General features: G+C 46.3%; 1 protein-coding gene across 4 annotated transcripts in view; it reads right to left on the bottom strand.

The window, feature by feature from the left end:
• CARD11 (caspase recruitment domain family member 11) overlaps positions 1 to 23,947 on the bottom strand; it is a 126,397-nt gene that overhangs the window by 94,137 nt on the left and 8,313 nt on the right. For 3 of the 4 annotated variants that reach the window (XM_038539598.1, XM_038539602.1, XM_038539603.1), the window contains exon 1: positions 18,601 to 18,689. The exons of the other annotated variant lie outside the window; for it this stretch is intronic. The gene's annotated coding sequence lies outside the window, so the exon portion shown is untranslated. Of the gene's footprint in view, positions 1 to 18,600; positions 18,690 to 23,947 lie in introns of those variants that run through there. 4 annotated transcript variants of the gene reach the window in all.

Genomic DNA, 23,947 nt, shown 5'->3' with positions numbered 1-23,947 from the left:
TGTCACCAATCATAGAACAGTAGCTGCAACATCAGATCCACAAGGAATCCAGATATTAGAAACTGAACAATGCAGAATGCAGACATATTATCTTTAATACGCTTAAATAACCAATATTCAATATGTCTAAAGACCTAAAATATAAAACGTAATTAACTCAGAACAAATAGGTAGATTTCTAAGAGAACCAATCATAACTGATGTTAAAAACTTCATGGAAGCACACGGCTCTAGATGAAATTAGGCAGAGTCTGGGATATGCTCTGAAGCACACCCGATAGTGCAAAGGGACATGTGCAGATAATGACATGGAAAGTGTTCATGATCTGAGTCTCTACTTTTGTGTACGTTTGAAAATGTCTTTAATACTATGGTTTTTAAAGCCTTTAAAGGATGGTTGAACGGTAGAATAGATACACCACAGGTGAAGATTAGTCAACTGAAAACAGATATGAAGAAATCACTACGGTGGCTCAGTCAGTTGGGCATCTGACTCTTGATTTAGGCTCAGGTCATGATCTTGGGGTCCTGCAGTTGAGCCAAGCATCACGCTCCGTGCTTGTTCTTCTCTCTCCTGACTGAGGAACAACAGAAAGAATATCACGTGTGTTGGGATGTCCAGGAGAAGAGGCCGTACTCGAAGGGGGCATGGTTGAGCATTTCCCAGAACTGGTAAAAATGTGAATCTCCATATACAGGATGTACACCGAATTCTGAGATGGAGAACAAAAGTGTCAATCCACACCCATATATTTTGTGGCACGACTGCAGAACAAACACCATGAGACAGGAAGCAATTGTAAAAGAAGCAAGGGAGAAAAAGACTATGTTCAAAGGAACAGTAGTCACTCAGGGATGAGAAAAATGTCAGCAACCAGGGAAACCTCAGGCAGTGGATGATGATGCATTCAATGTACTGAGAGAATGTATTGGCTGACTCAGAACTGTATACTCTGTGCAATTTTATTTCAAGAACAATAGCAAAATCAAGGCATTTTCAGACAAACAAAAATAGAGAATTTATTGCCAATAGACTCTCATTAAAGGAACTTCTAAGGGATTTATTTCTGGAAGGAAGAAAAATACTAGGTCTAGATGCAAAGAGGAATAGTGACTAAAGAAAATGGTAAATATAAACATAAATCTAGACAAACATTATAGAAAACAAAATTAATAATGCTTATTTTGTGGGTTTAAAAATAATAGAATTTAGGGATTCCTGGGTAGCACAGTGGTTGAGCATCTGCCTTTGGCTCAGTTTGTGATCCCTGGGTCCTGGGATCAAGTACCACATCAGGCTCCCCATAGAAAGCCTGCTTTTCCCTCTGCTCTGTCTCTGCCTCTCTCTGTGTGTCTCTAGTGAATAAATAAATAAAATCTTAAAAAAAATAAAATAAAAATAATAGAATTTAAATACTGGACAGCAGTGCATGAATTGGCATTGGCATGCTCAGTATTTGGAGATGAATGCAAAAGTCCTTGTGTTTGGGGGAGGAGGGCAAAGATATTAGTTAACTTTACATTTTTTTAAATATGAATGTTGAAATGTCTTGAGTCTCCATTAAGTGAATAAAAAATGGAGTGTATAACTTTCAGACCAGAAGCCAGTGGGAGAGGGATAGAATTGGAAGGAAACATGATAAATATCTCAATCTTAAAGAAAAGAAAAAGATTTATACACACACACACACACAGACACACACATATATGTTGGGGAATAGAAAAAGCACAAATGAATGGTTTAACTCAAAAAGATTGTCCAAGTAGAAAAAAAAAATCTAGCTACAATAAACAAAATCATGATCAAGTTACATTTATTCCAGAAATACAAAATTGGTTTAAGTTTAGAAAATAATATAAAGAGATTTGATTAATTAAGAGTAAGGCAAAGAGTTGTACATACTTCAGTAACTGTAGAAACAGCACTTGTTAAAATCTGACATGCATTTGAGATAAAATATATTTGAAAACTAGGAATGAAAAGGAAATAAATGTTCAGAAATGAATTAAATAAATGCACAAAAATCCTCCAGGAAACATAATAGTTAAAAGTGAAACTCTGAAAGCTTTTCCTTCAAGATTGGAGCCAAAACATAGATGTTCACTATTACTGCTACTATTCAATGCTTTGTTAAAGATGCTAGCCAATGTAGTAAAAAAAAAAAAGAAGGAAAGAAAAGATATAAGACATGAAAAAGAAGGGGAAAGACCAGTATTATCACTCACAAATGATATTATTATCTGCATAGAAAAACCAAAAAACCTGGAGACTAATCATCAGAACTTAAAAGAGTTCAGTATAGTTATGAATCCAAGATTAAATATGTAAAAAAGCCTGTGCTTCTCTACACTAGTAAAAACATAAATGCTAGGCTTAAAAAGACACTATAAGAGCAGCAAAAACCAAAAGATAAGAGGAATAGAAGCTAAGCAAGACCTTTAAAGAGATTTTTAAAGTTTATTGAAAGATATTATAGAAGACCTAAAGAAATAGAAAGATGAAGAATGCCTCTGACAAGCTAATTGGTATGCTGAACATGGCCAAGGAAAAAAGTTTGAAAATAGGTCAATACAACTTCCTAAACTGAAGTATAGAAAGATAAAGGAGTAAAACAAAAACAAAAACAAAAACAAAACAGAGTAGAATAAGCAAGAATTACCAGATAATATCAGAGGTGGAGTATATGTGTAGTTAGATAAGCAACGGAAGAAGAAAACAAGAAGCAAGAGGAATATTTGAATTAATAACCAAGAACTTTCCAAAGCTAATGACACCACTGCAAAAATCCAGGAAGTTCAGAGGATACCAAAGAGGATAAACAACAAGAAAAATACACCTATATACATCAGATCCAAACTACAGAAATCCAAAGATGAACAGAAAATCTAGAAAGCATCCACAGCAGGGAGGAAACACCTATAAAGCAATAAGAATCACAGTGCACTTCTCATCAGACAACACGCAGCGAGAATGGAGGGCAGTATTCCAAGTGTCAAGAAAGAAAAAATTACCAACCTAGAATTCTATATCCAATGAAATCATCCTCAAAAGGGAAGGAGAAATACACTCTCCCAGATAAGATAAAGTGCAGAGAATTTATGGCCAGCAGACTTGCCCTGCAAGATGTGTTAAAAGTTGATCCTCAGGCAGAAAAAAAGATAGTATAAAGAAAAGAAGAATACTGGAGAAGGAACAAATAAATATAAAATAAGATCTTTTCATTTTTCTCATTTTCATTTTTCTCTTCCTTAATTGACCTAAAATAGGACTGTTTTCTCAAGTATGGATCTTCCTCAAGTTATGATGGGGTTACCTCTAGTAACCCATTGTAAATTGAAAATACTGTTAAGTTGAAAATGCGCTTAATACACTTTAACCTATTGAACATGATGGCTCAGCCTAGCCTACCTTAGACATGCTCAGAACACTGACATTGGCCCACAGTTGAGCAAAATCATTGAACACAAAGCCAGGGATCCCTGGGTGGCGCAGCGGTTTGGTGCCTGCCTTTGGCCCAGGGCCTGATCCTGGAGACCCGGGATCGAGTCCCATGTTGGGCTCCCGGTGCATGGAGCCTGCTTCTCCCTCTGCCTGTGCCTCTGCCTCTCTCTCTCTCTCTCTCTCTCTCTCTGTGTGTGACTATCATAAAAAAAAAAAAGAACACAAAGCCAATTTTATAATAAAATGCTGAATATCCCATGTAATTCAATGGATTGTACTGAAAGTGAAAAATGGTTGTGTGGGTACAGGGTGGTTGTAAGTGTATAGGGTATGCTCCCATACCTGGGAGCTGTGGCTCATTGCTGCTCAGCATCTCGAGAGAAAATCATACTGTAATTGCTAGCCTGGGAGCGAGATCAAAATTCAAAACTCAAAGTATAGTTGCTATTAAATGCACACTGCTTTTGCACTATTGTAAAGTCGAAAAATGAAAATTCGTAAGTGGAACCATTATAAGTCAGGGTCAGTCTATGATAATAACAATGTTTGTGGCTGGTCCCCAATAGTAACCACGTATGAGGTAATTCTAGCACGGGAATGGTGAGGTGTCTGACATCTCTCTCACAGGTTTGGGGGAAAGAACTGGGAGTAAATACTCAGTGATCAAATGCCTATACTACATGTGAAGCAGTATAGTGTCATTTGAAGGGTAACTTGGATTAGTTAAAAATGTATTTTCTAAACTCTTTCAAAAGGTTTTAAAGAAGTATAATTGGTAACCTAAGAGAGGAGATAAAATGGAATCAGGAAATATTTAATTAAAACCTGAGAAGGCAGAGAACAAAAGGGGAAGAAGACAGTCCAGTATTTGTTTGGCTAAAGACAAGCATATTTAAGGAATACGACAATAAACTCAGATTTAGAGCCAGGGTAGAGGAAAATTTGATTCCTGAGAAATTTGGCACTGCAGATCAGAGGGGAAAGGATATGCTGGGACAGCCCCTGGAAATACATTCAAAGATATTTCAAACCATTCACAAAAATAAATTCCATAGACTGAAATGTGAAATCTTTTTGTTAGTATGATTATATATTAGGATATACATTAGTATTCTCTATTATATATGTATGTGTATAATTTGTTTGAATTTTTAAAAGAAATTTAATTTATGTTTTAGAAATGTTTAGAGACTTAGAGAAGGATGAAATCTAGTGCCTAATGGTCGAAGAGCTGTCCAGAAGAGCCCAGCAAGGTTCAGGAAATAGAGGCAGAAAGTGGATATTCGGGGGACAGCTCAAACCAGGAGGCGTGGCTAAAGATGTGGCTGAGGGGCTGCTATTTTTTATTATAAGCCACATGGAAATATTGGACATTTAAAACCAACACATGTATTTCTTAGATAAAGATAAAAATTAAACTTGAACCAAAGTCCAAAAGGTAACAATAAGAATACCCAAATTAAATCTCTTTTGAGCTTGGTCCTTAGGATGGCTTTCTCCATTCTGGTCCAGGGCACAGAGCAGGACACAGCTGCCCCATGAGCCTCCCCAGTGACAAATCCTGATCTTCCAGTGAGCCCGGCCCCAACATGGGTGGGGCCAGGACTCTAGGAGGATAAGTTTTTCGTGTAGGGAATAGAGGATGCTCCGGTAATGACTTCAAAACTTCTTCCCAACTTAGTCCTTCTTCTCACTTTCATTTTTCTCCCAAACTGGATGGTCTATCATTTACTCTGCCTTGCTTCAGGCTATGCTATTTATAACAATAGAAACAGTATTTTTGGCTTGTCATCTTTCTCCAAAGGAACTAAGATTGCCTCTAAACCTTTAATGTACATACAAAGTACCTTCAAATATTGTTGAAATGCAGATTCTAATTCAGCAGGTCTGGGACTGGGCCTGAGAGTCTGCATTCCTAACCAGCTTCTAGGTGAGGCTGTTGCTGTTGGTCCATGGACCACACCTGAGTGGCAAAGGGACTTGGGGCAACTTTATGGGGTCATGGAAACAGTCTATACCTTGATTGTGATTGTCATTACATGGCTATATATATTTGTCAAAACACACTGGACTGTATACTTAAAATGGGTGCATTTTATTGTATGTAAATTATCCTTCAGTAAAATGAATTTTAAAGGAAAAAATTCACTTTAGAGGGACTATAGATCTAAATGTGAAAGATGAAACAATAAAGATTTAGAAGAAGCCATAAACTCTGGGGTAAATAAATCTTTCTTGAAAAGGATCCAAAAAATAATTGACTATAAGAAAAAAAATCTACATAAATTGGACTATATTAAAATTAAAAACTTTTATTCATCAGCAGACTCTATTAAGAAGGTGAAAAAAAGTAAGCCATAAACTGAAGAAAGATACCAGTAATACTTACATCTGACAAAGGGCTCCTACATATCACATATAAAGAACTACTATAATTCAATAAGAAGCTGCCAACCTAAAAGAGTGACAGGCAAAACACTTGAGGGGGTGCTTCACCAAGGATGAAATTCAAAATGGCCAATAAGCACACAAAAAGGGACTTGACTTAATTAGTCATAAATGAAATGCAAATTAAAACCACAAAGCTATTTGTTTTGGCTGCACACCCACCGGAATGGCTAAAATTAAGAAACAGACAATAGCACGTGTGAGCAAAGATGTGGAGCAGCTGGAACTCGCATGTGGCACTGATGGAGTGTAAGTCTGGAACATTCTTGGAGAATGACTTGACAGTATTTACTAGAGCTATCAGCATACTCTATGATTCAGTGGACCCACCCTTGAGTGGAAATACAGGCATGAATCTCCCAAAGATGAGCATAAGAATGTTCACAACAGCCTTACTCACAAAGGCAAAATAATCAGAAACAACCCAGATAGCCTTCAACAGTAGTACAGATAAAATGTGGAATATTCATAAAACTGACTGTCACAGGCAAAGCACTACGTGCAAAGTGTGGCTATGTGCAAAATGTGGGTGCCGCTCCGGTAGCCAACAGGGAAGGGGTATCACCGCAAAGCTTTAAACACGGCGTTCAGCTCTGTCCAGCACTCAATTAGGTTTGTACTTGGAATAAACTACCAATATTTTAATTAATTAATTAATTAAAAATTTTATTTTATTTATTCATGAGAGACACAGAGAGAGAGAGGGAGAGACACAGGCAGAGGGAGAAGCAGTCTCCATGCAGGGAGCCTTACGTGGGACTCGATCCCAGGTCTCCAGTATCATGCCCTGGGCTGAAGGCGGCGCTAAACCGCTGAGCCACCCGGGCTGCTCATTTATTTATTTTTTAAAGACTTATTTATTTATTCATGAGAGACACACAGAGAGAGGCAGACACATAGGCAGAGGGAAAAGCAGGCTCCATGCAGGGAGCCCGATGTGGGACTCGGTCCCGGGACCCTGGGATCATGCCCAGAGCCAAAGGCAGATGCTCAACCACTGAGCCACCCAGGCATCCTGACTACCAATATTTTTTAGTACCTCAATGTCCCATGCCATATTTGGGAGATATCTATACTAATAATTATAACTATATTGAAAGTCATTATTATCATTCATTACACTATTTTTTAGCCAGTTGGTTTCTGTTTCCTGATCGGGGTGTTAGTGACGCAGGCACGTGTGTTTTGCGTAACCTCCCTGGACTGAGTGCTTAGGGTTTGTGCACGTCTCTTGTATGAATGTTACACTTCAATGTGAAGTTTATTTGAAATAACAATAAAATGAATCCTGGCCTGTGTCCCGTCAGAGGGGGCCCTGCCTCTTGCCTGGAGTCTCCCATCTGTTCTTGCTGCCACTCATGATCTTTCGAACCTGCACATCCATCCCGGCTTGTGGGTCTTGCTCAGCCCCGCGGCTGGCCCTCGCCCGCAGGACAGCATCTGCCTCCTTGGCAAGGCAGCCTAGGGCTCTCAGTGGCCTCTCCTTCCTCTGCCCCGACCCCTTCCCATCTTTCTGTCTGACCCTGACACTAACTGCACCTCCCTGGCTTGGTGGAGGCTGCTTCTCTGCTTAGAAGGCCCTCTCCACTTCTCCGCTGGTAAAAGCCTTTTCTCCCAGACTTTTTGTTCAGCTTTGGCCGGCTCTGGGAAGTCTTTCCGACTCTCTAGGGCAGACGCGGCTGCTCCCCTTTACTGGGTGCATCCACACCTGTCTCCTCACCACACTACAGGCTGGTTGTCGCAGGGACTCCAGCTTTTCATCCTTTTATCCTTAGCACCTAGCAGGGGGCCCGTGGATGGTGCATGTGGGGCAGGACACATGTGAGGCATGAATAAGTGGATAAGAGTAGTAATGGGGGTTCATGTATGAGAGGTCCGATAAAGGAGTAAATTGTTCTTGATAAATTTTAGATTTGGCAGGGGCCCTTCAGAGCTTGATCTAGGGCCCTGCTAACGAGCAGTGTATACCTGTATCGTGAGTGTGCACCCTCACTGTGTGTCTCCCTGAGAGATGTGCTTGCTGCAGATGTTGGGCACTAGATGGTATCTTGTCTACTAATGCTGTGATCCCCATTTTAGATGAGGAGAGGTGTAGAGATGTTCAGTGAACTCGATCAAGGTTTTGTGGCTGCCGGGAGGCACAACCCACACTTACTATACTTTTTCTTCTGTGAATAACAACCAGGTGTTGAATCATGAAAATGTCCCTCGGGACAGGAAAGGCAAGGGAGGAAGTGTCACTGCCCACTCTGCCCCGGGCAGTGCTTTGACTCAGGCAATACTGTTGGTCCTGCTCAAATCAGTCCCTGTGGGTAGCCACCCCCTCCCCTGCGGAATGGCCCACTGAGAAGGGGTATCACCCCAATGCTTTAAACACGGCGTTCAGCTCTGTCCAGAGACTTTCAACTCCTGCCTGAGATTTTCAGGTTTTAAACAAAACAAAAATCTGATTCACTGTTTCCAGGCCTACAGGAAACACGAGTCCTTTATTTTTCTGCCCCTAACCAAAAAGAAAGAAAGAAAGAAAGAAGAAAGAAAGAAAGAAAGAAAGAAAGAAAGAAAGAAAGAAAGAAAGAAAGAAAGAAAGAAAAAAGTAAAAGAAATCAAACCAGAAAAAAAGGCCCTTTATGTCTTAGAAAAGTTCTGAATGCTTCTCATTTCACACCACACCAAACATTGTTCATGACAAACTTGACAAAGGCTGGAGAATGAAGCCAGAGGAAATGAATCGCATTACAATAAAACACCCTCGCTAATAAATAAGAGCCCGGCCAATGAATCCGACTCAGAATATACCACTGGCAAGAAGAAATGCCCCCAAAGCTTCGCTTAAGCCAAATAATATAAGAACAGATGGCTCCCCTGGGTCTGAGGGAAAAGTTAATGCATACAGGAGGCTGCAAATGGGGACTCTTGTTTGGGATTTTCGCAGAAAACACAGAGCATTAACAACATTCAAGGTGAAAGAAGAGAGACGGGTAGATTTGGGGACAGGGATGTTTTTATCAGGTGACAAAACAGATCGATGTGGGTCTCTCCATTGGATTCCCACAGCCTGCAGGGCAGTGCCCACTCCAGAGCAAGACCAACCACTCCCAGCTGCCCAACCGGAGAATTAATTTAACTCCAGAATTTGGGTAGTAAGGATAAACTCTAAAGGGGGACAAAATTTTATTTGGGGAAGATTTTTGTTCCCTACAAGCATCATGAAGTGCTGGGGACCAAAGCACAGCTGGTAGTACAAGAGGTACACCCCTGGCTGCCTGCAAGTCCTCAGAGGAAGCCACCCTCCCTGGTGTTAAAGATGTTGAGATCTTCTAAGCACAGAAGATTATGCCCCACACCCAACATCATGGTCATCCCCTTCCTCATCATCACTAGGGAAATCCAAATGGCATTGTCCTGCCAGAGTGGGAGAAAATGAAAGCAAAGCCCAGAAAGATGGTTCCGAGGAAGGCATGACTAACATGAATTCATGACCAGAGAGGTCAATTAATAACAATAAAACCTCACATTTTGTTATTTTCAAAGCAATTTCTCACCCACCATCTCATGTGTTGCTCAGAGCAATTTGGGGTGGTAGGGAGGCAGGGATGATTTATCTCCATCTTGCTCGTGAAGAAGCAAAATCTTGTGGCAATGAAGTGATTTGCTCAAGGTCATGGAAAAATCATGGATTTTTAAGGCTCTAAGGGTTCTTGGTCATGACAAGCAAGTGCACAGATGACTAATCCAGGGCACCCAGACTTCAATTTTCAGTTTTACACCCACAGCAGACATGGGTAATTGATCACAGAGCACGGTCCTTCTCATACAAGCCATTACTAGCTGCCTGGAACTGGCCCTCAAGATGGAACCCATGTGCCATCCCAAGTCCTGTGTAATTGCTTAACATCAGAGGAAACTGAGCCCAGAGGGGAGCAGGGACTTGACCAAGACTGCCCAATGGGTTAGTGGCTCAGACCCCACGTACCCTCTTTCTGAGCCCAGGGGTGTCTCCAGCACACCATGCAATACTCCACTTGCTGGTGACCAAGTCTCCACCCAAAGATGCCCCAACAAAGCTTAAGAATAGCATTCTCCGTGACCTAGCCAGAGCTGGTGCGATTTCTGCACTGAGCAAGTGGAAACACTCCTGTTTCTGAGAGAGGAATCAGGAGCCTCTCAGAGATGTTTAAGCCTGAGCACCTGGCAGGGTTGGTGAGTCAGAAATTGGATTCCAGATCTCCTCCATGTCCAGGGAGACAAGTTTGAGACTGTTGCTGTTAGCATCTAGAGCTCAAGAGGGGGCCTGAGCAGGTGATAGAGACCTAGCAGTGATGAGATAGGGAGCACTCCTAAGCTGTGAGAGCAGATGAGACCACCTGGGAAGGTGAGCACAGGGAGAGGAGGCCCAAGGCACTTAGACCCTGAGGTCAAGGGTTATGGAGGAATCAGAAGAGAAGTAGGAAGGAGTGGTCAGCAAGGCGGGACGAAAATCAAGAGGGCGAACCAATGCTGTGTTCTGAGGAGGAGGGGGTGGACTGTCACGTGAGGCTGGGGTCAGGTCTGGGAAGGATTAAGAATGGACCTCTAGACTAAGCTGCTAGGGGGCCATCGGTGGCTTGATAAGAACTATTTAAATAGAGTGCTGGGTCCCAGACAGAGGGCAGTGGAGGGGTAAGGGGTACAGACAGTGTAGACAACATATCCAAAGACACCTGCTTTAAAGGTGATGGGCTGAACCGCATCTCCTGAATTCACACACTGAAGCCCTAACCTCGGTACCCGTAGTTGGAGATAAAGCCGCTAAAGAGGTTGTTAAGTTAAAATGAAGCTGTGAGGGTGAGCCCCAGTCCAACATAACAAATGCACAGAGGGAAAGGCCACAGAGGATAAGCAAGTAGGCGACCATCTACTCGCCCGGGGGAGAGGCCTCAGGAGACCCCAGCCCTACCTGCACCTTATCTGGGATTTCCAGCCTCCAGGGCTGAGAGACAGTAAGTCCCCACTGTGGAATCCTGCTACTGTGGCAGCAGCAGGCTGGTAGAGAGCAGTGCAGAGCCATGTCTGCAGGGAGCGGCTAGGGGACAGGAAACCCAGGGGGACCTGGTCTTTTCTTTAAAGGCGCACGGAGCTGCAGCATATCTGTACTGGGATGGCAATGGTCCTTGGAGAGAAGGGAAGAGTGGATGATGTGGGAAAGCAAGGGTACCGGCACTCGAGGACTCTGCACAGACAGGATGGGCTCTGGCACCTGTGTGGGACAGCGGGCCTGGTAGGTGGAGGAGAGTGGGAAGGGTGCCATGCGCCCAGACACACAAGGGAGGATGGCTGCTGGCTTAGGGCGGGAGGGCCTCTTGGGCCCTGTAAATCAGACTACCACAAAACAGAGAAGTTTGGGCTTAAAAAATATATTTTATTTTATTATTTAAAATTTTTTTAAAAATATTTTATTTATTTATCCATGAGAGACACACAGAAGCAGAGACATAGGTAGAGGGAAAGCAGGCTCCCTGCTGGAAGCCTGATGCGGGACTCAATCCTGAGACCCTGGGATCACACCCTGAGCCGAAGGCAGACGCTTAACCACTGAGCCACCCAGGTGCCCCTTAAAAAGCGTATTTTAAAATTAGTTAAGAAAGATGCAACACTACATAAAAGTGCTATCCGACACTAAGGGTGAAAGGGATGGGTCCGTTCCCTGTGAACACCCCATGCTCTGCTGTAGTCGTAGAAAGGGGGATCCCCTACCTGGAACCACTTTCCTCTGAGACCTAAAACCTCCCTGAATGTAGAAGCCATGCTGCAGAACCTCCTATAGGGGCCCTGGAAGACAGGACTTGCAGAAATGGGGAACACTCCCAGGAACAGGGGATCTCCCCATACCCCTCTCTTGGTCCACAAACAGGGATGGCTCAGGGCCATGGTGCCCCCAAGGAATGATGGAGCTTAACATGCCTGTTTTCGAAAAGCCCCTGAGAATTGGAGCCTGGAGCCTGGGAGGCAAGTGTGAGGTATCACTACTATTCAACTTACGTGTCCCTCCAAACTAACTGCACTCCAATCCCTTTAAAAAAAAAAAAAAAAAAAAGACCATTTTCTTCATTAGGAAATGTCAATGAATCACATAATCCTTTACTCAGAGGCCAGGAAGGAAGCACTCATGTCATTAAGACACAGTTGTGCTTAATTCCAACATTCATCCACGAAAATAACAATTTACTGAAGCTCAATAATGTTGGCACAGGGTTTCTGTTCGTCTTTAGACTTAAAAAAAAAAAAAAGGATCATTGCCACCAAGACTTCCATAAGAATGTTCAGGGCTGCTTTATCATAATAGTCCCGAAGTGCAAACCCACAGATGCTAACCGGTGCCAGAACGGTAGAGAAACTGCAGTGCATTTACACGGTGCCACCCAGCTACGCGGCTACAGGGACCCCAGTTTCACTGCACACCGCACCAACCAACGAGTCTCAAGCTGGAGGTAAAAGGGAACATGCCCTATGGTTCCATTTAGGTGACTCGCAAGGACAGGCAAAGCAGGGGCTCGAGACACTCCCCGACCCCGGGCACCTGAAGGGACCTGTGTCTCCACTTGGGTGTGTGGCTATGTGGGTGGATGGACAAACTCTTCAGCTGTTCAGATTTGGGAGGTGTCTTGCCTTTCGATAGGGGTGCTGAGGCCCTGGGATTTCTCTTATTGAGATGCAGCTGAAATCAGAAGTCAGGGTCTCTTGAGAGGGTGACAGTTGGGACCCAGAGAAGCTAGGACACCAGCAGTGGAGTCTCCTACTAAGCTAATTTTATATTGTTGTTTGTTTGTTTGTTTGTTTAATTTATTTATTTTATGGCAGACAGAGAGAGAGCGGCAGAGACACAGGAGGGAGAAGCAGGCTCCATGCTGGGAGCCCGACGTGGGACTAGATCCCGGGACTCCAGGATTGCGCCCCGGGCCAAAGGCAGGCGCCAAACCGCTGAGCCACCCAGGGATCCCCTGTGGTTTGTATTTTATTTATTTATTTGACAGAGAGAGAGAGAGAGAGAGTCAGCACAAGCAGGGGGCGGGGCAGAGGGAGAAGCAGGCTCCCCGCTGAGCAGGAAGCCTGACAGGGGCTGGATCCCAGGACCCTGAGACCATGATATGAGCTGAAGGCAGGTGCTTAACTAACTGAGCCATCTAGAGGCCCCTACATAGCCGGGTTTTTTTTTTTTTTTAAAGATTTTATTTATTTATTCATGAGAGACACAGAGAGAGAGAGGGAGAGACACAGGCAGAGGGAGAAGCAGGCTCCATGCAGGGAGCCCGACGTGGGACTCGATCCCAGGTCTCCAGGATCAGGCTCTGGGCTGAAGGCGGCCCTAAACCACTGAGCCACCCGGGCTGCGCCCATAACTGTTTTTTGTTTTTTTTTTAATCAAAAAGATAACAGATGCTGAGAAACAAAAAAGAAAAAAAAAAAAAGAGGGACAAGGACACAAAATAAACAGTACAAAATACAAAATAAACACCAAGACCCTCTCCCCAAGGTCCCTATAGAGCAGTTTCTTATATGTGTTAATGTTTTTTGTTCCAGAAACTCCTCTGACGTCCTCTGGAGTCCTGCCAGGTCCATTATCAATGGCTTCACAGAATTCCATGGTATTGGATGGACCTCACTCCTGGGGCACATTTGTGGCTTCAAACTTTTTCTTGTGATAAACAATGCTACAATGAATATCGGTGTGCAGAAACAGTCTTACCTGTGAGATAATTTCTTAGAAGCGGAATTCCTAGTCTAAAGCATTTATTCACATATCCTGTTGGTAAATATTATCAAAGTCATGGTGTGTGAGTGCCTGCTGCCCCTCAACCTTTTCATCTTTGCCAGTGTGACAGGTGTAAAATGGCACGCCCCTGTTGTATTACTTTGCATGCAATTCATAAATGAAGTGTGTTGGCTGGTGTGTTCATATTTTGTTTGCCTATGTCCTTTAAGAATTTTCCTCTTACAGAGCCTGAGTGGTTCAGCTGGTGAAGCGGCTGCTTCGGCTCAGGTCATGACCCCAGGGTCCTAGGATGGAGCCCTGAGTCTGGCTCCCTGCTAAGCGGGAGTCTGCTTCTCCCTCTGCCCCTCCCCCTGCTTGTGCACTTGCTCTCTCTCTCTCTTTCTCGCTCTCAAATAAATAAATAAAATCTTAAAAAAAAAAACGAATTTTCTCCTTAGGTCAAGTTGCCCAATTCTGGAGTTGGCAAGCTATGGTCAAGGACCAATCCGGCACTGCCCATTTTGTGCCACTGTCCAATCTGGCCACACTCATTCATGCCTGCAGCTGCTCTCATGCTGCAAGGACAGAGCTGAGCGGTTTCCACAGTGACCATTTGGCTTGAAAAGCCTAAAATATTTACTATCTGGACCTTTACAGGGAGAGTTTGCCAATTCCTGCGTCTCATTGATTTTTTTGTAAATTAGGAGATAGCCCTGCGGTCTCTGTTGTATTGAACTCATCTCTCTGTTCTACCTCCTGCCCCCATCTCCATCAAAAGTAAGCAAGTCAGAAGTGCAGCTTGAAAGCAGAAGTCATCTGGGCACCTTCATTTGGAAACACTTTGGTCTATGTTAATTCAGGGGTGGCCTTTTTATACCCATTTTACACATGTTCAAATTGAGGCTCAGAGTCACGATGACTTCCCTGAGGTCACACAGCTGGTGTGTCACAGAGCCAGGGCGGATGCCCTGTGTGCCTGGTTCCAAGACCACAGATCTTCCCACTAAAGGATCTCGCCTCCTTGCAGATGGGGCCAACACCAGGCAGTGGCAGTGGCTGTAGAAAACAGAGTCTGACAGATGTTGCCTTACGGCACCACCAGGATCTGTGGGCAGGGCACGGGAGGCCCCACCTTGTCGCTGCTACAAGTGTGTATGAGGAGTGCTCATTCCTGAGTGGGAGTGGGGCAGGAAGGAAGCCTACACCCTTGAAACAGAAACCACACGGGGAGGAGGGAGCCCTCTTTTGGGGTATGGAGTTACACGCCCCTCCCTCTGGCTCAGCCACTAGTGAGGAGCATCATCCACTGAGGAATGACCCCCCTGCCAGCTTTGTGACACAACAGATGTGCCTGAGGGAGCCTGACCACGGAAGAGAGCACACAAGAAGAGAGCCTGTGCCTGAGGGAGCCTGTCGCAGGAAGAGAGCACACAAGCCCCAGGAGGGTGGGAACAGATCTCCTATGACTCCTTGGCGCTGGGCCATGGGCACCCTAACACAAACGTGACATCATAATCTCAAAGCCCCAAACAGATCATGACCAGAGAGGTTACCCTCCTGACAACAGTCACCCCATTAAAACCACTGACCCACAGAGCAAGAGGAGCTCACAAAGAGTTCAGGGGACGATGCCCAGGGCATGTTCCTCCCACGAGGCGTGTCCAGGTCGGGGCTGGTATCTGGGCACCTGCAGCTTTCAACTGTCCTTAGAAGAGAAGTGTTTTTAGGAGGATACCTTGAAAGTTCTCCTTTCATTTATTTCTGTCCCTATGTTCAAATCCACTCAAATATTTTCTAGGCTGATCGCATAATGCAGCATATCCACACAATTGCCTAGAAGGTGGGGTTTGCAGACAAGGAAACCAGGCAGGGGAGTCCACCCAGCTGGGCTGTGTGGGAAAGCTGGAATTCCAGCCCCCAATCGGGATGGACCTCGGTGTCCGATCTTTCCTCCTCCCGGATCTCGGTAATTCTAGCAAAGGTTGTCATTTGTCACATTTCGTGTTTTCTCATTTTATGCTTGGTGTAACCGATGATCCTGAAAATAATCAGTATTAATATCTGTATTTCACTGGGGAGAAATGACTCTCAGAGGGCTGACGTGACAGGGCTGTCCAAGGTCACAGGCTGAGCACAGATGAACTGTCGTGACTGGCACCCACATCTGGGGCTGCAGCCTGATGCATCTACCCACCGTCCCAGCCAGCCTCAGACCCAAAAGGTGGAGCATGGACCTCCTATTGCCTTCTTCCCTTGATTAGATTATTTAAATAGTTTCACAGATCAGATTGTGCACACAACAGCAGTCACGCTTGTGTTGGGTGGTCATTTGGGAATCCTGGTCCACACGAAGTTATAAACCCTGTCCCCATCATAGGGAGCACTGCCTCCAAGGCTGAGCACGGGCACAAGGGAAGAGGGAGCAGAAAGGGACTTTAAAATGGACTTGAGGAGCTCCACTGAACCTCCGAAGCTCCTCTTCATCTCTATCATCTGAACATCAGGACCCAAGTTGGCCTTCCATGCATGAGGTGCTGCAAGGAGCTGCCTCCATCCTCCACCGCCCTCTCCCTGCTGCCATCGTCATACCAGACACACAGCCCTTTGGTCCTGGGAAACAAGTTTCCTCTTGGGAGGGCAGAGAAACACTATGTAGCAAAGTGAAGACTAGGCCAGGACATTGCCCTGCCTGCACTGGTCTCATTCTAGAACCTTCTATCATGTCCCAGCCTCACCTCCCACCATCCTCCTCCCTTCAATTCTGTTCCAACTGGTTTGAGACTCAGTATGCTCTGGCAATGGTGTGCACAGATGGCACGGCATGATCTACTTAGGGCAAGGACATCTGGGTCTCACATCCCTTCCATGTGTCCCCCACAGTGCCCAGTGCAGTGTCACCTAGACAGTACCACTGGCTAACTCAAACAAGGATCTTCATCTTTAGACCAACAGTTAGGTTCACAAGTCAAGTCATTTTAGAAGATCACATAAAGGATGAACGGATAGGGCAGCCCTGGTGGCGCAGGGTTTAGCGCTGCCTGCAGCCTGGGGTGTGATCCTGGAGACCCTGGATGGAGTCCCACGTCGGGCTTCCTGCATGGGGCCTGCTTCTCCCTCTGCCTGTGTCTCTGCCCCCGCAACCCCCGTGTCTCTATGAATAAATAAAATCTTAAAAAAAAAAAAAAGAGGATGAACGGATAAAACAAAAACCAGGTCCATCTACACAACGGAATATTACTCAGCCTTAAAAAGGCAGGAAATTCAGATGCCCACTACAGTATGGATGAACCTTGAGGACTCATCGTTGCAATCAGCCAGCGAGAAAAAGACAAATGCTGTATGAACCCCTTTGTAGGAGGTCCCTGGAGGAGTCACAGAGACAGAACGCAGAGGGGTGGATGCCAGAAACCAGGGGAGGTGAGTGGGGGTCAGCAATTAATGGGGGACAGAGTCTCAGAGTGGAAAGATGACAAAGTTCGGGATGTAAGGACACAACACTGTGAATGTGCCTGATGCCACTGAACTGCAGACCCAACTAAATTTTATGTTACGCACTTTACCACCATTAAGGAAAAAATCACATAAAGAATCATTCATGCGCTGACTCAAGGCTGGACTGGCGAGGCTAGCAGCCTTCCCTCTCGATACCGGTACTAGTATAATCCATACACGTCCAAATCTTTTTGCTGGAGGGCAGTGAGGCTCCCTCTGCCCTCAGATCACCCCCGGCCCACCGCAGGACCATCATTTCGTTATGACTTCCTTGGGGGAATGGATAGAAGCGGGCATTCAGGGAAAGGACAGAGGTGGAGAGTTTTGGCTAAATTCTGAAATTGTCAAGCGACTAATCAACGCGTTTTCCCTCTCTGGAAGGTTGATAACCTTATCCCTTCAAGAGAGTTGTAAATGTCAGGATGCATTTTTTGAACTATAAATCAAAGGCTCTTAGGGCAGTCTGGGCACAGAGGTCAGTTTGGTCCAAGACCAGGTTTAAGCAAACGGCCCTCTGCGGACGCGCTCTGAGCTGGTGCCGGGAAGCTCCCAGCTCAGAGAAAGCTCTGGGTCCATGCAGGGCAGGTGCAGCCGGGAAGGCTGCGGTTCCCCACAGCCTGTGTGTCTCCCTGTGGCCCCTCCAACTGTGCTCTGAGCTCTGAGGCCAGGGAGGGAGAACTCCCCTCAAATCCCTGTGGCCCAGAGCCTAGGAGAGCTGGGGGAGGAGGGGAGGGGGAGGCTCTCAGCCTAACCCTGTGCTGGGGTGGTCCCACCTGGCTTTGCTGGAAAGGAGGGGCCCCTCCTGCCCCGGTTCATACACTCCCCACGGGAGAGGCTGTCCTTCCCCCCTCTGCACCCAGGGGCCCCACCTTCTCGGGAGCGTCTGAGTCAGGCCTCCTCGCTGTGGTCTGGAAACTTCCTGTCCTTTCAGGTGTTAGAGAAGGTTCTTTTCCTCTCTGTGGGGCAGGTGCACAGAGGGGCACCCGGCCAGGCCACTGCCGCAGACCCCCTCCCGGTCCATCCCTCCGATCTGGGAGGGCTGTGGGGGCTGTGCCAGGTGGACACACCCGGACGCAGACTGTCCCAGGGGGGCATGGAGGGCACACGGTGGGGCGGAAAGTGGAAGCAATCAGGATGGCAGGGGAGGGCCTGGGGAGGGGGGCGGCCGGGAGAGTGGGTGAGGGATGGGGTCCAGCCGGCCCGGCCCTCTCAGGTCGCCCCCGCCCCGCGCGTGCTCTGCCCCCGGCCGCGCCCCCATCGCGACCGCCCCCCCCCCGGCGGCGCCATCTCCCACGACCCCCCCACTTCTCCCCACCCCACCCCCCGGGCCCGCGGCGTCACGGTCCCCCCCACCCCCGCGCCGTCCCACCCCCGCGTGTCACCCCCCCGCCTCCCGCACCCCGCTGGGACGGCGCCCCCCAGGCAGCGGCATCCCCACGCTGCACCCCAGCCGCGCCCGCGCCCCCCTCCCCGCGGCCGCCCTGCCTACCTGGGGCGCTCATGCTCCGCCAGCCGCGCCGGCCGCCTCCTCCGCGCAGGCCGCCGGCTTCCCCCCGGGCCCCGGCCCCCCGCGCCACCGCCTGGCCGGCCGCTGTCCAGGCGCCGCCCGCCCGGGGCTGCAGGGCCAGCAGGGGGCTTCGCGCCGCCCAGGCCGGAGTCCCGAGGCCGGAGGAGGTGAGAGAGAAAAAAGGAGAGAAAGTGTGTCATAGGCTGGCAGGGGGAGGGAAATGCAAAACCCGACAGGAAATGAGACTAAAAAATGCAAAAGGTTAGAAAGAGATAAGGAAGAGGGGGCGGGGCGGGTTTGGGTCCGGTCGGGGTAGGGGAGGAGGAGAGGGGAGGGGGGGGAGGGGAGGCAGGAGGAGGGGGGAGCGGGCGGGCCCTGGGGCCCCTTCCCCCACCCCCGGGGTGCGGGAGCTCGGGTCCCAGCTCTAACCCCAGTCCCCCTGCCCCGGCCCGGGGAACCCATGGGACCCAGGTGGTGCCCTGGGCAGGGATGCCCCCTTCTCCAGCTCTGGGTGGGGGTGAGGCGGCTGTCCTTTACAGGAATTGGTTGCGTTTTGAAGAACTTCCAGACCTCCTCCCTGTGATTTGGCCCGAGGCTTTTCCCACAAATGAGCTGGATGCAAGGAATCCTGTAGCCTTGGGCTCCCTCCTCCCTCACCCCAGGCCTCTCTCCCTTTTCAGCCTCAGTTCTGGAAACTTCCTTGGCCTTTCCCAGCGGTCATCTCTCCGCCAAGGACCCCTGCCCTTGTCTGTCACCCTTGTCACCACTTTGTGGTGACAGAGCCAACTGGGCCTTTCTTCCCCCACTCCCTGTCCTGGGCCCAGAGTACTCACCGCCCCCCCACCCCCACCCCCAGTGCTCTCAAAGTTCTGCTGAATGACCCTAGTAAGAGAAATTGTGGTTTCTAGATGTCCCCGCTTTAGTAATTTACTCTGGGTGCCTTGCTCTTGCAGGACAAGCACTGTATGGACCAGAAGGTCCTGTGGGGGGGTGGGAGTGGGGGGGTATCTGAAAGGTGAACCTAAAACTTGGGATGAGTCAGACACCCTGAGCATCTTGGACTCTACTCTCCCTGCTGATTTGCTAGTTTCCCTGGCCCCCCACAAATCTCCTTCTATTCTGCCTCAGTTTGTCCCTCTTCTCTCCTCTCTGCCGCTCTTATCATTCACCCTGTAAGAGCTAGAGAACGTGCTCCGCTGTTTTGTGCTTTAAGTTCTCTGAGCATAGTTTCTGGAGCTAATAAAGAGAAGGCATTTGATCCGTGAAGCCATTAAGAGGCAAGTCAATGTTGGCGAGTGGTGGGAGCATAGGACTACCTGAAATCTTGGCAGTCATGAGGGGTGCAGTGGTGGGACTGAGGAACACGGGTTTGCTTTCTGTAGAACATGTTCCAGAATGCAATCAAGACCCACACAGAGAGAAAGTTCCCCAAATACATAGCGCCAAGGCCTGGCGCACCCTTAGTCCCGGTGACCCACCTAGGACCAGGGCGGGATCTCCCTCACGCTCCATGACATCTTCACATCAAGGCAGTGTGGTTTCAAGAGGTATGGTTTCCTTTATGTGCAGTGTGAACAACAGAATTGATGATGGAGCTATATATACAGTCAAGTGCAAATTTCTGTGAAAAGCTTGGTGAATGGTCACAAAACAAACACACACACCTGTAACCCACACACATAATCAAAAATAGAACTTCATCTACACCTGAGAACTCATTTGTGCCCCCTTTTAGGCATCCTCCCCATCACAGATAACCACATTCTGACCTCTGACAGCATAGATCAATTGTGTCTGACCTCTTACCTATAAAGTCCAAAAACTTGTGTAAATGGAGCCATGCCTAGATTCTCTTTGGGGTCTGGCTTCTTTCACTCAACATTGTAATTTTGAGATTTAGCAGTGGGATTATATGCAGGTGCAGCTCATTGCAGACATGTCTCTTTTTTTCCCCAACACCTTATTAGAATTTTTAAGCATTCAGACAAGTTAGAAAAATTGTATACTGAATACCCATATATCCCAGCCACCTGATTCTACGATGAACATTCTGCTATATTTGATTTATTACATACATATCCATCTACTTACCCCTGTAGCCATCAATCTTTATTTCTTATGATGCATTTCAGAGTAAGTTGGAAGCATCAGCGACTTTACTTTTAAATACTTCGTCATGCATATCATTAACTAGAGGTGTTTTGGGGGGTAAAATTTACATACATGCATATCATTAGATGGAGGTTTGTTTGTTTAAGGTAAAATTTAAAGATTTTAACTATGTCAAGAAATAAATTTTGACAAATGCACATACTGTGGAACCTGAACCCCTATGAAGACAGAACTGTGTGGTCCCGTGTGGCGGCCACCAGACACTTGGCTGTTCGGCACTTGATATGCAGCTGATGTGAATAAGAAATGGAAATTAAAATTCTATTTGATTTTAGCTAACTTCAAATAAAATCTAAAAACTGGTACTTGATTTCAACTGGAAAACTTGTAAGTATATTGGGAGCAATCTGAATATATTAATCTGCTTTCTCAACGGTAAATTTTGTAAAATCTAAATAGAGGTCAAATATTTTCAAGGAAAATTTAGTGTCTGAATTTGGGTACTATACCTGTAAAAGACACACCAGGTTTGGAAGACTTAGTTTGTAAAAAAGGGACTACAAAATATCTCATTCATAATTTTGATATTGCTTGTTGAAATAAGTCTTCTTGATATGTTCAATTAAATAACAGATGTTACCAAAATGAATTTCACCTGCTTTTTTAACATTGCTACTAGAAAATTAAAAAAAAATTTTTAAGATTATTTATTTATGAGAGACACACAGAAAGAGGCAGAGACATAGGTTATAGGCTCCCTGCGGGGAGCCTGATGCAGGACTCAATACCAGGACCCCGGGATCACAATCTGAGCCGAAGGAAGACCCTCAACCACTGAGCCACCCGGGTGCCCCCAAAATTTAAAATTTTAAGGCCAAAGAAATATTTCTAAGGAAACCTGCTCTGAGTGTCAAGGGCTCTCAGAATGGGGACAGTGGTTCAAGAAGATCCCTCCTCATGTGACATTGATCAGAGGGACAGCCTACCTAGACCTCTCCTGACTTGGGCCCCACAAAGCAGTGTCTCCTCAACCATCTATTATAGAAGACATTCCCTGGCCCTCAACCTTCTCAAAAAAAGTTTCTTATCTGTTAGGGACTGGTACTTTTATAAAAAATAATAATCAAAGGAATTACTAGAAAATGAAATTTAAAAAGATACTCAAGATATTGCCAATCATGCTTGGTTCTCTTGGCAATGTCAAGATGCTGTAAAAGTTTCTAAGTGATCAGTTTTGATTTCTGTTACACAGAAGGGCAGGGGTCCACTGGCCAGATTTTGCACAGCGCTGCCCTGGAGAAAAGTCAAGCTACTGGTGTGCCACCTCTGCCACAGAGAGCCCCCACCAGCCTTTAGGTAAGGAGGTCGGAAAACATTTGTCAACCTGGGCCTTTGGAAATGTGGTCAGAAACCAGTGGCTTGAAAGAGGGGACTTTCTGAGCAAATAGGCCAGTGTCTCCTATGTGTGCAGAGGCATAACACAGGGAAGGGAGGAAACATAATGACCCCCCGCCCTGAAAAAAAAAACCCTCTGGTGACTGACTATCCTCAGAGAGATTCCAGCAGAAATCAAACCCATAAAGTCAGAATAGATTCCATTGCTCTCCTCCTGCAGAGAGGGCCAGCTTAAGCACGTACGAAGAGCGACTGCTAAAATACAAGAATAAGCAAACATGGCACAATAGAGGGACTGTGAGATGCCAATGGGATCTCCTAGGCTGGAAAATAAATAAAATAGAATCCACGAAGAAATGAAAAGTGTGAGAGACAAGTTGAGACGTTATATGATCAACTCAAAAGAACCAAGGGTCACTGAAGAAGCATTCCAGGCAGGAAGAGAGAAATCACAAAAGAATATCTAGTTGGGGCGCCTGGGTGGCTCAGTCGTTGAGCATCTGCCTTTGGCTCAGGACGTGATCCCAGGGTTCTGGAATCAGGCTCCCCATAGGGAGCCTGCTTCTCCCTCTGCCTATGTCTCTGTCTCTCTCATGAATAAATAAAGTCTTAAAAAAAAAAAAAAAAGAGTATCTAGTAATGTTTGTGCCCAGGAGTGACATATCTACACGGTGGAGGGGTGCCCGGTGAGGACCCCTGTAAAGAGTGAAAAAAGACCTGCACCTGGATTCATGCTCACGAAATTTCAGGGAAGGAAGGAAAAAGGCCGGAAAGGAGAAGACTCTAAAATCTTCCAGAAAGAGAGAGGAAAAAAAAAAAAAAATGTGTGCCAATGCCAAGGATCAGGTGGGACTCCGGGTTCTCATCAGCAGCACTGGATTATCTTCCAGCAAAGAGATAATGAAGTAATGCTCCAGCGTTCTCGGGGAGATTTACTTTAAACGTGGAGTTCCGTATTCAACCAGACAATCAATCAAGTGTGAGAACAAAATAAACACATTCTTAGACATGCAGGGATTTTGGAAATTTACTTCTCAAGCACTTCTCAGAAAAAAAAAATAAAAAAAGGAGATTCCTCGAGAATGTACTACAACCACATGAAAAAGTCTAAGAAAGAGGAAGACACACGCTCTTGAGAACGAGTGAAATGAGTCGGTGAGAACAGGGAGGCAGGATGGTAACCGTGCAGCCGGCCTAGGAAAGAGGTCAGTGCGTGTCACATACACTCTCCATGAAGACCCCAGCTACCAAAATAGCTAAATGCTGTGCAGGGAACTGGGTTGCATTAGGTTTTATGGCAGAATGATCTGAAAGCTGGATTTGGTCAAAAAATGATCATTGCTAACGAGTTCAGCTAGGAAAACAGTGAACAAGACCCAAATAAGTGATTTTGCTTTTCCCAGAGCATCCACCACTGGAAGACGTGTCTTTCCATATTCATACAATTCTTTTTTTTTTTTTTTAAGATTTTATTTACGTATTCATGAGAGACACAGAGAGAGAGGCAGAGGCAGAGGCAGAGGGAGAAACAGGTTCCTCACAGGGAGCCCGATATGGGACTCCATCCTGGGACCCAGGGATCATGCCCTGAGCCAAAGGCAGAAACTCAACCACTGAGCCACCCAGGAGCTCCCATGTAATTCTCTCATAATAAAATATATGATGTCTACAAGAGGCTAGGTAGGGGATCTCTGAATAATAAAGCACAGGGAGAGAACTGGTTGGCTGAGTGCCCACAGCCCCTGCGTTCAAGTTGACACAATCCGTGGGCGGGTGTTGGGGCCACAGGGTCACTGACACCAGCAAACGTGTGCTCGCTGTT

Source organism: Canis lupus, chromosome 6 (genome assembly GCF_011100685.1).
Source record: "Canis lupus familiaris isolate Mischka breed German Shepherd chromosome 6, alternate assembly UU_Cfam_GSD_1.0, whole genome shotgun sequence".
NCBI classification, from domain to species: Eukaryota; Metazoa; Chordata; class Mammalia; order Carnivora; family Canidae; genus Canis; species Canis lupus.
The sequence above is the reverse complement of the archived record's forward strand: the minus strand, read 5'-3'. Positions and strand labels throughout refer to the sequence as shown.